Source organism: Trematomus bernacchii, unplaced genomic scaffold, assembly GCF_902827165.1.
Source record: "Trematomus bernacchii unplaced genomic scaffold, fTreBer1.1, whole genome shotgun sequence".
In the NCBI taxonomy this organism is placed as follows: Eukaryota; Metazoa; Chordata; class Actinopteri; order Perciformes; family Nototheniidae; genus Trematomus; species Trematomus bernacchii.
In genome coordinates this window covers 2,029,195-2,043,323 of record NW_022987625.1, presented here as the reverse complement: position 1 = coordinate 2,043,323, position 14,129 = coordinate 2,029,195, and positions in this window count along the sequence as shown.

The following is a 14,129-nucleotide window of genomic DNA, read 5'->3' as shown; positions in this document are numbered from 1 at the left end:
ATTCAAAGAAAATCAGTAATATCTTTAAAAACGACAAGTCCTTTTATATCAGCTGTGCACCGTTATGGTGTATAACGTATTCTTTTTCGGATTTCACATCAACAGTAAGTCCGTTTAACTAAAATGTCCGTGCGGAACAATACCCCAACCCATAGATCCGTGGGTGAATAATGTCAATCACCACATTACACACACCCCTTCACATTTACATTTTAATTTACATTAAAGTATTTCGTGAGGCCTTCTAAAATGTTTTAAAATATAATTAGGGTTGTAGTTGAAGAGTTTGTAAATTGCGTTGCCTGGCAACGCAATCACACAACGTCACGTCCGTTAATTCCACATCCTCACCTCCACACACATGGATTAACATCGATTTAATACATTAATGTAGCCTTTGTTTCTGCTAAAAGAGGTGTCGACCAGCTAGGGCAACAAGAAAATCGGCGAAATCAAGTGTGATGATTAAAAAATAAATTAAAAACATCTCATTTTGACAATAAAAACCGACCAATAGGCGCGGTAGACCATTTGCTTGGCACTTCCGGGTATTTCTCCACTGGTTGGGCCATGTTAACAATACCGTGTAACTGTCACGTTTGAAGGGACGAAACCGTGACATATTCACGTCTCCCAGCATGGTAGATCGTCACATGTTCACGTCTTGCCGTGATACCGGGTTGGATGTGGCAGTACAGCATGCCAGCTGACAGGTCCTGATGCAGAGCATATCGACTGTAAGACCCACATTAAAACATATTCATACACCCTACTGCCATTTTGTTACGACTGAATAAACGGGTTTGAACTCAAATGCACGACTCACACAGGTTTTCACAAAAAAAGGTTTATTCAAACCAAAGCTCTACTACAGTGGTCAAAAACTAAATTACTCTTAACGAGGAAAAACAGTTTCAAAACAAAGTCACTTCAATGAGGAAAAACACTAGGAGCATGAATAACTAAATACTCAGACAACAAGACGTGGCTCAAAGCTCTGCTTGGGATTATTCCTGGCATGATACACTGGTAGTTTGTCACAAGAAACGAAACGAACTGGCACAGGACAAAGGGAGACGAGGACAATAAATACACCAGGTAATGGGGAACAGGTGGAAACAATCAGGGGCGGGGTCGACAATCACAGGAGTGGGAGACACACAAGGAAGGGAGGTCAGAGTATCTGAAACGAGAGGGAAGGTTACTATTCAAAAATAAAGGGGAAAATCACTAGACAAAGACAAAAACACTAAACTAAACTAACATAATTTGCGAGAGATGACACATTTACAGTATATTAATGGACGAGTAAAACAAACGTGAAACCAAGGGTCAGTAACGTTTGCGATCATTCTGAATTTGTTTCATCTTATCCGGAGATGCCTCAAATTCTATTATCAATTATATGTATCATTTAATGAACTAAATGTGTCTAAAACACTCTAAAATATATCATCCAAGAGACAAACATCTAGCATGACCAGAAATTGGATGACAATTTGATATTTGGCAAATCGTTGTGGTGTTTATTGTCACAATAACCTCATTACTATCTTCTACAATAAGTCTGAATCAGCAGTAACAGCTCCACACCAGTTAGAGTGGTTAGAGCTGGGGGCCCAAATGCAGCGACCGCTGTTTAGTAAGCCGGTTTGAATCCCGAGCCAGCCAAACATTACAGGCAGTCTCCCCCTTTCACTCTGTATCTCAATTAAAGGCCCTATCTGGCCCAAAATATATCTTAAAAAACACAACATATGCCTGTGTGTGAGCAAATAAGCAGAGGAATGGAAATAGAAATGAAAGGCAACGTTCTATTACCAAATGGTATCCAATGCCAACATTTTAAAAAAGGCGTTGTATTTCGGGACCAAATCAAACCTAGCCTTTCAAGAAAACAAAGAAACTCAACAAAAAGAAATTCTGGTGATAGGTTTTTAAATACAAAGGACCCTTAGATGTCTATGTGAGCAAGGCCATGTGGTTTTATTCAACAACATACACTGTGTGCACAATTATTTATATACAATAAACAAGTGAGATGGGAACATTTTCGTTGTTCCTTTACAGATGTAGCACCTCATTTAGGACAGTTTGAAACGTGAGGGCCGTGGTCGGCACGGGGTCTGCCCTCGATCAAGAGACAACCTCCAGCGTGACTTGAGACCGCCCCCGTGATAAATAAATGTAATTATTGTGAAGCCAGCTGCAATGGATCATTGATCCACCAGGGGGTGCAGTGTGGTTCCACACTGGAGCTCATGTGAAATCAACTTCGATACAGTAAGCTGGATGTACAGTATGTCTGGTACTACTGTATAGCGGATCTTTGTTAAGATCCATATGTCACGGATAGGATCATAGTCTGTGCTAAATAAGAGACATGTAATCATTTACAAAACATCACCATGTTGTTATTTAACAAAATAATGTTGTTTAGTCGAAAAAAACGAACGAGAGGAAATGCAGCCGGCTCTCGATTTTTAATCCTAATTTAATCATCATCTTCACCACGATCATTTATGTTTATGTTCGCCGAATTGACATGAAATCACTGACAAATATGAATATTCTGTATTCAACTTCATTAAAATGTTATTAACGTGCCTAAACTCAGTAATTCACTAAAAATATTTATATTTGAATGGAGCCTTGTCAGGCTGATCAGGATCCCGACGGGTGTTATTTTCCCCATAATGACCAAGTCGCTGCAAATTATCCCGCTTATTACATGGCCACATTCTCAACAAAGTACCGACATGACTCCCAATATTAATGGAAATGCTTTTATGGATTTAGAAAATGTTTTTATTGATTTAAAAAATAGTTGTATGTATTGATTTAAATTGACATGCATCCGCTAAGAAAAATAGTCCGTTGTTACAGTTTTTTAAACAGTCTGAATGAAACGGCAGCTCTCAGCTGTGTGTTTACACACCTAATGGCCCAACAGCTCTCTCCCCCCCCCTGATCTTTCTTCTCCAGCAGTTAAGTTAACTGTAGGTTACTCTGAGTGACAAGCTTACAGTTAGTGAAGTAACACTTTTTTTTGTGAGTCACGACCTGGCTGTTTCATTCTAACATAACGCTCCAAATGTTACTGAGTCCACTCGGACTTCAATACAGCTACACCATTGTTTGGTTTCCATGGTAGCGCGTCTCTTTAGTAGCGCGCACTCCTTTCCTGTAAATTACAGGTCCAGCCAGGCAAAACAGTGCACTTCTCTTTCCTGCACTACTGTGACAGACCATGGGGCTGGGTCAGCCACTAACATATTCATATTGCTCTACTCAAAAAGATAAATATGAACGTTAGTTTTTAACTGAAATGATCAAATAAAGTCAAAATGTCAGTGTTTACAAACATTGACCATACCGTTCACCAGCCCCCACCCCCCTATGCCTACTGTAGGCCTATGTTGAGTATACTCTTTGTTTAAAACTAATTGGCCATCGGAATGTGTGTGTCCCAACCCCCCCTGTGATATCTCTTCTCCAGCAGTCTGTAGGTTTGTGTTCGCATATTTATGCTGTCGCAGTTCCTGTTGTTTCTATCGCGCTTTGCCGGTATGAAAGGGTCTGTGCCGGAAATATCAAACATTTAATAAAAGTGAAAAACAATGAACAAGATATAAATAAATAGCCTAGTATTTATCCATATTCATAATAATATTTATATATTCAACAACCATTTTTAATGTAAAAGGTTCATAAAATAAAAACACAACACTGTCATTGCAAGTGACACTCAGTTAGTTTACTTTTATGTTCAACTGCTAAATTCGTTACTGATAAAAAAGGGCTTCGACCTAATTACCTTAAAGGTAGGGTAGGTAATTTTGGAGAAATACACAACCGGAACAAATCTGCCACTTCCTTACAGAGCCCCTCCTCCAACACACACGAACGCGCACATGACCAATGAGGGCACGAGATCAGTTTGTGCACAGATGGAAGGCTGACAGGCAGGTAGGCCATCCAGTTATTTTAGCCGGGCCGGCTAAAATAATTGGTCGTACTTTTTACAGTACTACGGCTTCCACAGATGAAATATTTTTATGGATTTTTTGTAAAAGCACTTAAAATATTCATTGCTATCGGGATGTTAAGAGCATTCCATGGAATATAACAAAAAGTGTATCTCGAGCCGGTTTCACAAACTTACCTACCCTACCTTTAAATAAATTCACTAATTAATTAAACCAGTTCAATACGCATTATTCTTATTCTTATCATTCTTTATGAGCGCAGAAATAGTCTTAAATCTGACGGCAGGCAGGCAGCTCTGATCACCTAATGATAAATGCGCCACACCTAATCGCCGGCCATTCAGCCACAACTCCCTCTACTGTATGCAAATCAAGCTGTAGACTGTGTGAAAGCGCCTATTGTTTTAAATAATGGTCGGAATGTGACCTGTGAGCCTTCTGAATTACCGTGGGATAGCACATTCTAAACTAAAATGTTCAATCAATAAAGTAACATCTTATCTTATCTTAATAATATCTTCATATTAATAATAATAATAAATCATACAGTATGTGTCCGAAAGGGAGCAGGAGGAAGCAAACACAAAAATATACAAAAAATATACTGCATATTAAAGCAAACGATTGTAAAGGTAAAAGTATGAGCATCAAATCAAATCAAGTTTTATTTATATAGCACATTTTTAAACGATTTTTGGTCGAGCCAAAGTGCTGTACATATAATAAAAATACCCTACAGTAAAGACACTTTACAGCAAATACAACAGCACAGTTTGTTCAGAATATCAGTATGAGAAAACGACACCCTCTGTCCTTAGACCCTCACATCGTACAAGGAAAAACTTCCAGAGAAAAACCCACATTTCAAAGGGAAAAAATGGGAGAAACCTCGGGGAGAGCAACAGAGGAGGGATCCCTCTCCCAGGATGGACAGAAGTGCAATAGATGCCGTGTGTAAATCGAAGAGATAATACATTTCACAGCGTAGGTAGACCGCATGACAAATAAAGAAGCTTTGTAGGTTATATTTTCAGGTTTGAGGTTTATTAACATTTTGGATTGACCCAGAGCACTGTAGTTGTTCAATAATTAAAATAATCCTCAAAAATACAACTTGCCTAATAATTGTGCACACAGTGTATTAAAACTTCTGTGGTGTACTTCCAGCATCACTGCATCACTACAGTCATCCTCATCTGAGCTCAATACACAATAATATGTAAAATTCCACATCTTACACAAGTGGAAAATGCATTTTTGTCCAGAGTCTGTCTTCTAGCTGTTAGTACCAGTCCCAGAGGATTCTCAGCTGTAGTCCTCATCCTCTGAACTCTGCTCCACATCCTGGGCTCTGATGTCGGAGCGCTGCACCGCTGGATCTGCAGCAGCTGAGTTCACTGAGCAAGGGAGGGGTACAATCAGCAGGTATATATATATGTGTATATATAGCATGCATCAAACAGAATGATGAAGAATTGTAAAAAAGGAACTTTGAGATAGAGCCAGGTCACTATCTCAAAATAAGCCCATGATCCAGGCATTCAGTGGAGGCATGCTGTCTATATAGCTGTTATGTAAATGGGTGGTATGAATAACTCATCTTCTGGTAAATTATCTGTGCAGCATATTCTGAAAAAAGGTGTCCTGCAGTGACTTTCATCAATTCATGAACCTGAGAGGCAAAAGAACATCATATGTCTAACATTTTCCTTTTTTTGTAACACAGTATTCCAAAATGCTGTCTTCCACGAACATCACAATATCACGGTTAATCCAGCTGAGCCCACTTTGTGATCCTTAATGGCTGACTGATACTTTGGTCAAAGAATGACCAACAGGATCCCCAGTAGCACTGCCTGCTCTTACAGCTACTGTTAAAGTGCCTCTGAGCAAAACGCTGATCCCAGCTGCTCACTGAGCTGATCAGAGGTCAGCAGCACCCTCACTGCCTGTATCAGGTGCTTCATGTTGCTTTTCACGCAGAGTTTCTGGCAAAATAAATGTTGTACGAGTCAGTGGAATTATCGACACGAAGGATGGCTGCATCCCATCAGCTGTGGCAGGTTTCTAAAAGAGCCTCTTCAGATCAGACATGTCAAAGCAGGAGGAGCACAGGTGACACTAACAATAGCCCCATTCTATCAGGTGTCCCATACACCATGTGAGAGTCAAAAAGCAACATCATTCATTTATACTTTGTTTATGTGTCTTAGTAACAATGGTAACATGCTTTTCCTACTGTGAGAAGACATACTGTCTGCTATAAAGCACGACTGCCGAAGTAATGAAGTCCTCTCTTTTGTTCCTGACTGATGCTTCCAAAGTGAACACTACAAATGAAAAGACCAATAATACCATCCACCTGATCATAATACATGCATGCAGAAAGACAATAATGAATTCCCATACAGTATACTCATTTTACACACAAAATCCAAACAATAAATCTGTTGTATTAATAACAAAACAACCAGAAATTATGCAATTCTCCCACAGATGAGAATATATTCATGAAGGTATCTTTGTTACTTCTCCATTTCTATAACCTGCCACTAGAGGGTCCCCTTGGCTGCCCCTCCAAACAACTCATATTAAACAAATACTGTCCTTTAAGCTTTCTGTGAAAGATGGAGAGTCACTTCCTGTGGCATGTCACAATATTGTTTTATTAAGTAAATATCAAATATATCCTTAAGGCCTGCTGTTCCTCTGTTTGTGGACGGCGGTGTTGGGAGGAGTAATGTTTCCTCAACAATCACAGCTGATTTACTGACCTTGTTAAACATTACAATCTCAGAAAAGGATTCACAATACATCTGAAATGACTTCAATATGAACTGCATTTAGTTTAAGCTATGGCTGCCACATACATGGGAGGTAGTCCGGACCTCTTTGGAGTCCTTAAATGTGTTTCAAATCTGTGTGGAGTTATTGGACTCATACTTGGATGAAAATAGACAAATATGAATAAAATATGTATCTGTTAATGAGAGGGACTTAAAGGTAGGGTAGGTAATTCACTTCAGAAACACTTTTTGTTATATTCCATGGAATGCTCTTAACATCCCGATAGCAATGAATATATTAAATGCTTTGACAATAAATACATCAAAAAATATCATCTGTGGTAGTACTGTAAAAAGCACGACCAATTATCTGAGCCGGCCCGGCTAAAATAACTGGATGGCCTACCTGCCTGTCAGCCTAACATCTCGTGCACAAACTTATCTCGTGCCCTCATTGGTCATGTGCGCGTTCGTGTGTGTTGGAGGAGGGGCTCTGTAAGGAAGTCTGAAGGAAGGGGCAGATTTTCTCCGGTTGTGTACTTTCAAATTCTAGCGCACTCGAGCTGGTTTCTCCATTCTTACCTACCCTACCTTTAAGAAGATATAATTATTGTCGTAGGGACCTACTTATTGGATAAACATTATTGTGAACATTAAAAATAAAGAATATAACAGCATATTTTAACCATAAACTTGTCATACTGGGAAAACTGGTGTGACTATGTAAAGCCCAATGGGCCAGATTCTATTTCTGCAAATCTATAAATATTAGAAAATATATTATCCTGAAATTGATTTGAAACATAAAAAGCATTGAATATTTGAAACTCATCTTATGGAGATATGTTATTGCTGAATACAAAATAAAACAATATTTAAAAAAAATGTGTTCATTCATTTTCATTCTCATTCATACAGGAGGTAACCTGTGATGGCAGACAGCTGATTTGACAGCATCACAGGCCAAAGGTCTGGAGCCAGTCCCTGGAGAAGAGAATCATTTGGAAGTGAGAATTCCAATAATATTGGAGCTGAATTTGTTGATATGAAGGAGTGAGATGCGCTCTTGTTCAGGGGAAACAGATCCATGTTGCTGCATCACCAGCATTCATCTCTGCTGGATGTCGTGTTGTGTTCACTGACACTCTGACAGGCTGGGAAAACACAGGATGATTGTCAGTCTTCTACCGGGGCCTATTTGTTATAACCCTTGTTCTTGTGTAAGATTACAAAAATAATTTGGACAAACCAAAACATATGAATTGTTTATGCTTATTGTATATGCAATATCATATTATGTTTCCTGACTGCAGCACTATTGACGTAACTGATGAATGAAGACTGAGTAATTTTCTTGCATTTCAATAACTGTTTCGATGTGTTCCACTCAGGCTTTTGACCAAACCACAGCACTGAGACTGCTGTTGTTAAGGTCTTCAATGACATCCACTATACACAGACAGTGGCAGAACTTCAGTGTTAGTATTATTAGATCTCAGTGCTGCGTTTGACACTGTTGACTAAAACATACTAGAAAATGCGTGCGAATGCTGTAAACTGTGAACATTTGTGGCTGAATTTAGCTGAAAATGCAGAAAAAGCTGAATATGTTATTAGCTGAATGGTAGCTGCTTTTAGCTACAAAAATGCAAAAAAAGCTTAATATTTAAAAGAAAAGGTTTAAAAAAGGTATAAACAACAACATGTATAGCCTTCATGTCCTGAAATAGCTGAATAATGTAATAGTTGAATGGTTTCTGCAGCTGAAAATAGGCTGAAGGAGTTAAATATCAGATGTAAGTAGTAGTGAATGAATTTGTATTAAGAAGAGAAAAGAAAGTAAAAAGGCTTGGGAAAGCAGGAGAATATTTTGACTGCAAACTTTTCGACTAAAAGCATACGTCACCAATAATGTATAAAATATGTGGAACCTGTTGAAGTCAGTATGAAGTCTCCATCAGACAGAAAAGAATAGGCTGAGACAGTCTGTTAAAGTCCAGTCTGTCAGTGTTTGTTTCTGTTCCTGAGCACCTACTCATAACACCCAATCATAACACCTGTGTGTGTGTCCAGAGATCAAAGGTTTCCATGGTGTCTGTTCTGATTAGATGATGTCACTCAGGTGTGTGTGGCTCCAATCTGCCCAGCAACACCATGACAACCAACTGCAGCACTGAGTCCCATAAGAATGCATTGAGGAGTATATCTGACAATTTTGCCACCTGTTCAAAAACTATGGCTCCTATACAAAAATGACCAGACCGTGAGCATCAGGGAACCCCAATGAACTGATATATGGTTTTTTGGGGGTTTTGTGTGTCAAATGTGAAGATGGGAGCAGTTTGTCTAAAGTTGACTTCTCTCTGTTCTGAAGAAAGTTCCGGTCAAATTTAACATGGGAGTCTATTGGGAGCTAGGTGGACTTTTTGTCACTGATCACTATTGGGCCAGAACGGTGTGTCCGTTTGATATGATGAAGGCAATTGAGCAGGCCAGACTAATAATGCTCCTGAAATCTTTTGAAATTATTTTAATAGATTGTATATTTTGGCTCTGAGAGCAGTTTTAAAATATTTTTTCCGAAGATTTTTAAGACCCTCTACACTCTAAGTGATGATGTCACGCACTCTAAAATCTAAAACAGCCTGTACATTTACCAAAACTTAAACGTTGATAAGTCAAAAACCGTAAAAGATATGAAGAATCGGAATAACAAGTTTTATAGCTGAAGGTCTTGTGATCATTTGAAAGTTAGAATGAAGTGTCTAGCTGAAAGTATGTGGAAGGAGTAGCATTTGGCGCAAGGTGTAGGAAAAGAGGATTTGAAGGCATCTCCCATTGACTTCCATGTTAAAAAAAGAGTTTAAAATATAAATATAAAATATTTTTAAAAAGTTGAAGGTTTCCCATCGATTCCTGAACAGGCTGAATAGTTTGATATTTGAATGGTTTCTGTAGCTGAAAGTAATCTGAAGTTATGGAGAGCCAAAGTATTGGTGAAATAAGGGGAAGAATAAAGAATTGAAGTACTATAGTGGAATGCTGTGGCACAGCATTCGCACTAATTACTAAACCGACTGGAAAACAGGGTCGGACTTTCGGCAACAGTTCTAAATTGGTTTGAACCCCACTTAAAGGACAGGAAAAACGTTGTTTCTATAGGTAAATACACATCTGAGTTGACAAATATGACATGTGGGGTACCTCAAGGCTCCACCCTGGGGCCTCTTCTCTTTAACATCTGCATGCTACCACTGACTCAGATAATGAAAAACAACAAAATAAGTTACCATAGCTATGCTGATGACACCCACATTTACATAACCATTTCACCAGGAGACTATGCTCCAATTCAAACACTGAGTAAGTGCATTGAACAAATCAATGACTGGATGTGTCAGAACTTTCTCCAATTAAACAAAGATAAAACTGAGGTAATGGTTTTTGGAGCCAAGGCAGAACGTATAAAAGTTAGCGCTGAGCTTCAGTCTGCAATGTTCAAAACAACAGATAAAGCCAGAAATCTAGGTGTAGTCATGGACTCTGACCTGAGTTTCAACAGTCACATTAAAACAATTACTAAATCAGCCTACTATCATTTAAAGAACATATCTAGGATTAAAAGACTAATGTCACAGCAGGATTTGGAAAAACTTGTCCATGCTTTCAGTAGACTGGACTACTGTAATGGTGTCTTAAAGCTGCAGCTGATTCAGAACGCTGCTGCTCGAGTCCTCACAAACACTAAGAAAGTGGATCACATCACTCCTGTTCTGAAGTCTTTACACTGGCTTCCTGTCTGTCAAAGAATTGATTTCAAAATACTGCTGCTGGTTTATAAAGCATTGAATGGTTTAGGCCCAAAATACATTTCTGACCTCCTGCTAAATTATGAATGATCCAGAACTCTCAGGTCTTCAGGGACTGGTCAGCTTTCTGTCGCCAGAGTCAGAACTAAACAGGGTGAAGCAGTGTTCAGTTATAATGCTCCAAATATATAATTGCTTTTTAATGACTGTTTTTAAATGCCATTTTATAATGTGTTTCCGTCAGGCTCGAAAATGACATTCCCAGAACAAATGACCATATCTTCCCTTCTAAAAGGGTTAAATTAATAATCTTTTTTCTCAAAGTAATGATAAACCTGTGAGTTGGATGTAGAAAAGTCAGAATCAATATAGATGTTTTTTATTTTAAAGAAAATTATAGTGTCCGTCCAAAAATTATTTTTTACTTATAGTGAAAACTACCCTTGGATGATGGTAAGGTAGACTAAAAGCTTTAGGAATCAAAAGTACAACATATAATAAGTACCCTGTATCAAGATTGATGCAAAACAAGTGACATTTGACCTTTTTAGAGAGGTTTAGCAAAAAGAAACCACTTCTGGGGTCATTTGGGTGGATTTTCCATATCTCTGGCCCCCCTTGGTCGATTTTGATGGTTGACACCTCTTTCTGACCGTTAGAGCCAATAGAATCGAAGGGGGAGTCCCCCACACACACTCATTGTGAAGAGAAGAGGTGGGGGCTTCGCGCATGTAATTTTGCATCAGAGTGAACCTATCTCTAGCTTTGACATCTGGAAACGGAAAAGCAGTTTTAATGCTTATGGATTATCAGAAATAATTTCAAAGGGACACAAACACATTGGATTAACCTATGGATTAACTTCAGCAGCGTTTTTATCGTTTTAATGCCATTGAAGACCACTTTGGAGAGACTACAGAGCCAAGGTAAAAATGTTAGCATTTTTAGCTAACTAGCGTCACCTGTTTTGATGTCCGTTTTTGCTTATAACGTCGCCATTTCGTATAATTCAGTGATAATGTGGGTGTCCAACGATTCTGTGTCACCTCACGATGTGAAATGATGTCATGGATGTAGAGAAGAGATAAATAATAAGGTTTTGTGAGTGATTTTCGGTGCAGTAAGGTGTTAGCATTTTTCGCTCGTTGCTAATTCAGAGGCTCAGTGTTAGCATTGTGGGTTTTCTTTTGAAAAAAAAAAAAAAGATCAGTTAGATGAGTTTCTTCCCGTTACATGGATATAAAGCATTCATAGTTTATTAAATGAACATGCCCTCAGACACTGTTTCCTGCAAGATGTTGCAGCAAGTCTCTCGGGGTGTGTGTGTGTGTGTGTGTGTGTGTGTGTGTGTGTGTGTGTGTGTGTGTGTGTGTGTGTGTGTGTGTATGAATCTGAAGGGACAACAATTGAAGTAAGGCTAAGTGTTTTATTGTCTTATCCCAACTATTTATTTTTGACGTAACCTTTACTGCCTCGGCTGTGCTGAGGCAGTAATTGCCGAAACTATTCCTTGACAGTGAACCGTCTGAAAACGTATCTATATGTTGTGTGTTCTTGTCTTAATCCTGATGCTCCAGTTCTCTTTTAAAGTTGTCTGACAACCAAATAGCACATCTCCACCATATTAGTGACAGAACTGGGAATTAGTTTCCCCTGCTGTTCCAAAAATGTATCATCTTTGGAACAGCTTGCACGTCAGTATTTTGTTCGTAGCACTGATTTCTCAGAAATGATTGAGACAGAGACAGAAAGGGGAGCAACAATATGATCAGTATTTAAACACAAATAACTGAATCACCTTACTGTAGCTGAAACTGTGTCTTTATGTTTCTATATTTCTGTTGTTTCTGTTTCTAATGCCTCAGCTGTTAGATGGGGTCACACTGCTGCCACAGCTGATGGACAGTACAAGGTCTTCTCTACAGAGAGGCTCTGCTCCAAGTGTCATCGTTGTTCTGATGGGAGCAAAGGAACTCTTTTCCTTAATGTCACTCTCACTTTACTCAGAGCTGGATGAACCACAGGCTGAGCTGCAGTTCAGCGCTGTGTTCCTGAGTTGGGGTGAGGAGAGTTACTCATTCTATGAGCCTTACCTCAACACATGTACATGTAAAAGAGGTCAAAGAGAATTCAAAGATGGAACAAACACCAACCGTAAGATGTAACGTGTCGCTGCTGACCCCTCAGAGTCTGCACACCTGCGTCCCCATCATGAAGGTCTGCAGAGAAAGACGATATCTTCATTTCCATACTATTTTATATTTTATCCAAGCATTTCACTTGTTTTGCAGTTTTAGTTTGCCTATCACTAAGTTTTGCTGATATCTTTACAGTGTACAAGTACAAATTCAGAACAGGTATTATGCAAATATTTGTCAAATGTACACATTTTCCTTTGTTTAAAGAAAAGATTAAAGACATTTATAAAAGTCCCAAAATAACATGATCTAAAATCAATGTTTGTATTTGATTGCATGAAGATGGACATGATTTTCTATGTTTTTGTTTATCTTCCACAGTTTGAGTTCAGCTCTAGCTTTTTTTGTTTGTTTTTTGCTTGGTTCGAGTACACACAATATTTGACAATTACATTTTAATCTCGCAGGTTGACAAATAATAGCCTCTAAAACAGCATGGTAACCATTATGTAACAAAGAGGCATTCACTGAACCCAAACTGACCTTTAGTTAGTTACCAGGTGATCTCTGATTCATGATGTGGTTCACACTCACCACACACACAGCAGATACACACCTGTGAGGCTGATGAATGTCAGGGCAGCGCTGAAGCCCCTGTGTGTGATGCTGCTGTCGGACAGGAAATGAAGCACCATGACGCTGCGGTAGGACAGGACCGGAGGGGGGGGGGCGGCCCCCACACAGCACCACTGAACAAACAACACACACTCTGACTGCAGGTAATGCTACTTTATGGTGTTTATTTTAGTAAATGGTGCACTGCACACTGCATGAGAGCGGAATCACACACATATAGAGACATCAGGAAAGCAGAGGTAAAAGCTGAGAGAGGAAGAGATGAATCAGACCTACCAATCTCCTCTGTCCCCTCCACATCTGCCAGCACAGAGAGGGAGTCATACAAACATCTGTCTGACTCTTCTAGGTAAAAATCGGCAAAGTCCAGCTGAAACACAACACAAATATCCCAGCTGCTTTGAATGTCTCATTCAATGTCAGCCCATTGGGTGGGCGTTATCCGTGGTGGTGACCCACCTTCTACACCTCAGAGGTTCAGAGAAAAGATTATATTTTCCATTGGTTCATCGACAATATGAAGGCAAAGACACACCAACCTCTAGGTGGCAGTCATCATGACGGTCAGGTCACAAAGCTCCAATGAAGAGCAACAGCTCCACTTGAAGGGGGGGCAGGGTGGAGGGTTGGGAAATAAGAGATTTTCTACTAGGAAAATGCATCTTGTATCCTTTGTGAAACCAAAATACATGAACTTATTTTAAGTGATATAATATATTTTAAAGCTCCCATGTCATGCTTTTCCGGTTATTACCCGTCCCCTTGTGTGTT